This window comes from Diaphorina citri, unplaced genomic scaffold (genome assembly GCF_000475195.1).
Source record: "Diaphorina citri unplaced genomic scaffold, Diaci psyllid genome assembly version 1.1 scaffold231, whole genome shotgun sequence".
NCBI classification, from domain to species: domain Eukaryota; kingdom Metazoa; phylum Arthropoda; class Insecta; order Hemiptera; family Psyllidae; genus Diaphorina; species Diaphorina citri.
In genome coordinates this window covers 233,913-237,657 of record NW_007377668.1, presented here as the reverse complement: position 1 = coordinate 237,657, position 3,745 = coordinate 233,913, and positions in this window count along the sequence as shown.

The following is a 3,745-nucleotide window of genomic DNA, read 5'->3' as shown; positions in this document are numbered from 1 at the left end:
AATCAGATCCTCCTGTGGGCAGCCCTGGTGTAGGCAAACAATGACAAGGAACTTGGCAATTTTCTCGATTGTCAATTCGACTGTCAAATTCGTTTGAGTTTTGACAGTTTGGTTAGATTGATTTATTTGCTTATCTCCTCAATATTCTACAGTGTGTCGATCAGAATTCGAAAATTCCCAGTTGTTCAAAAGATAAAGGGGTGTATCTTAGAGTCTTAGAGGACTTCTTTGACACACTGTATATTTGTAGGTATATTTATTTGCCTTTTCTGTTTACATTGGTTTTATTAAGTTTATTTACATTATTCTTCAAGATTTGTTGACCCCGCAGGCCAGAGGATCCATGGACACCATTGGTCAAGTTCATTTACATCTTGTTTCCTAGTAGATATCCTTATCTTGGCTAGGCCAGTGGCTATAAGCCATAAGTTTTACCAGCTCTCTGAAGCTTCAGTGGCCTAGCCAAGAGAAGGATTTCTGTCAGGAAAAAACTTATACAAGGTGTGCACTGTGCAGTGGATAGCGCGGAGGACTTTGGACCTGGAGGTTGGTGGTTCGACTCTAAATGATCTGTTGAAATAGAGCGTCCAAATCCAAAGCCTGGCAATTGATTCGTCTTGAAATCGATTGTCAGGCGGCTAAAATAAACAAACATGGGTGGAAAAGGGGTTTAAAGATGAACTACTGTTCCACACATATAGATGACTATGAAGATGACACATATAGGTTCATAGTGACTACTCACTTCAACCGTTTTACCTGTTTAAAGTTCATAATTATTACCGGGGTATTACCAATTTCATTTTCCTTGTTCAGATGGGTATACATTGTATAGGTACCTAGTTATTACAGTACCATCACTGCTGTCTATTAAATCCGTATTAGCACTTATTTTACAATACCAGTGATTTACGTCCAGTCTAACCTTTTACAATGGCATTCAAATTGGCCGGCATCAAAGTTCTGCGCAAACTTACCCTATTCATCATTCGAATGGTCGAAAGATCTTCGGGTGAAAAAATAAACTGATTATGACATAAGGCCCCATCTACTTTTGTTTCATAGCCCCTCACAGTTCTTCATATCAATCAGCGATTAAAGTTACATAATGAGGCTGTTGGTCAGAAATAGGAATTCAAGATTGTCCGAAATAGAGATTTCAGAGAACTTTGCTATCGAGCGATGCGTTTAAAATCCCTCGGACTATGACAGTTTGGTCTTCGGACAGGTTATTATACCGGTGTCATGTGAATGGATGAAGGAATGAAGGAATTTTGTCTAAGAAGGGCCTCAGGACGAAAAACTTACCTAATCAAATCGAATTTTGTGTAAAAGAGTTTAGTTTTTGGTTCCTAATGAATTTTGAATAAAACAGGTTGTTGTTTTTTTTGGTTCCTATTGAATTTTGAGTAGAACCGCTTAATTTTGATGTACTATCTTGAAAAGTGTTGGGAGGTCTAAAGACATGACTCATCAGAAAATCTTTTGCCTTGTGAGCGCTATGTCGCGGGTTCGATTCCTGCCCGGGGCGGATTTTATCCTCAACATATATGGTTAGTTTTTGGAACGACTGCCTTTCTGCTATCCCATCTTCCTTCTTTCTTAAGGTGTGTCCAAACATAGTCGACCGGCCGTCGATCGACGAGGTGAATCTATGTTGTCGAGTCAGTGTGGACGTGACAGTCGACATCGATCGATGACCAGTCGATTATGTGTGGACCCTTAGCTTTTGGGACGATAAGACCTTGCAGTTCCAGTTCCTTCTCTCAAATCTCTTGAAAATTTTAATAATATAAACTTACACCCATATTTATGAACAAAATGCTGGCTCTTAAGTTCGTGCTAAGCATAGTCTCAAGGCATTTGATTGGTCAATTTTGACTTGAGACTGATCTAAGAACGATCATTCTTGTTCATAAATACGAGTCTTAGTGCGCAGCCACAACTACGCCCATATATAGACCACTGACCCTCGGCCTCACCGAAACCATCGACCATCCGCAGAAAAAATAGCTCCATTTCTTTATTTTCTGCGAGGATCGGTAATATGGTCAAGGCTCCGTTGATGACGCTTCTATTCATTAGCATAATGGTTTGTTTATTTTCTCTTGGGTCGGTACTAGGCGATGGTCGGTTCTTCGTTGTGGAACGCCTACTTAGGAGAATCTGAGAAGGATCAGGAGGAAAAAAAATGAGCTTTTAGAATAAAACGTTGTGATCAAAAAATTAGAAATTGCTATTAGTCATCAAAACTGGAACATCCCCGCTGCATCTTCACAATCAACCCCTCGGAACTTCCTTGTTCCTCTAATTCCCATATTTGTCACTTTGATCTGAATCCAGACAGGTACTTTAAATAACTATAGGCAAGTAGGCACTACCTAATCCAACAATACACTGTATATCAAGCCATAGGTAACTAATACATACATAATTATGTATACGTACGGACCATCAGAGTAGGTACATACCTAAATAAAGACTAGAATCACATGTAAACAGGAAGGACCAACCATATTTATGGGAACACTCACGACTCCAAAATAATTATTCCCATTCAAAAATGATGCATAATAAAAACGCATATTCTGGGCCCCGTAAGAATGGCAAAATGCATTAAATAAATGCATAATACCTATAATGCATAAAATGCAGGCCAACCATCTTGCATACTATCGGGTTGTATTGTTAAAGGTGCTAAAATCTCGAGTACCCGAACAATTTGATCAATTGAATGACTAAATTAGACAAATTTAAAAGCTAAATTAGACAAACAACATGGTATCACTGAGTTGTCCTAGGGCCCAGGCCTCACTTTTCTCCCACAACATTCTAAATCTAGATACTTTCCTATACTTATCTGATGTACCTACTTATCAAATATGAGAACTTTACGATTGACAAGAGTGTCCTAATCTAGGCGCAGGAATCAATTTTGTCATTGTTTTGCAAAACAATATCCGGAAATATCTGCAGGCGGTGATGTCTGTGCAACTACAATTTTAATTGTAATACCGAACATTGTGTACAACTGTCTAATCAGTTTGTGCAAGTTAAAACAATATCCGGAAATATCTGCAGGCGGTGATGTCTGTGCAACTACAATTTTAATTGTAATACCGAACATTGTGTACAAAACAATATCCGGAAATATCTGCAGGCGGTGATGTCTGTGCAACTACAATTTTAATTGTAATACCGAACATTGTGTACAACTGTCTATAATTGTAATCAGTTTGTGCAAGATGACACACTGACACAGAAGCTGAGTTGGTAGATAAGTACGAGAGAGTACTTTCGTTGACCTTGTTCAGCTGAAATTACCTTTTTAATGTCAAAAACAAAATAATTAGGTAGTAAGTACATTAAGTAGGTACATATTTACTGTTTTAGTCTTACAGTACCTACGTATTGCACGAGAAATGGTTACTTTGCGACGAAAGAGGTAGGTATTTAGGAAACACCAATTTAAGAGGAGCTCTTCACAGAGTATTGGACGTATATGTGCTGTGAAACCTATAAATAGATAGGTACGTACCTTTTCGGTATTTTTTGACAGGGTTATTGCTAATTGACGATTTTTTTCCATCCGGATAAGAAAGTGTAGGTACATAGGTAGGTTGTACTGTTTTGTTGTGTGAATAAAAATAAAAATGAAAAAAAAAAAAAGAAAAAAAAACTCGTCAAATTTGGATTTAGTTTTTCCTTCTTGTTTTTTTTTTTTTTTTTTTTTTTTTTTAAAAAC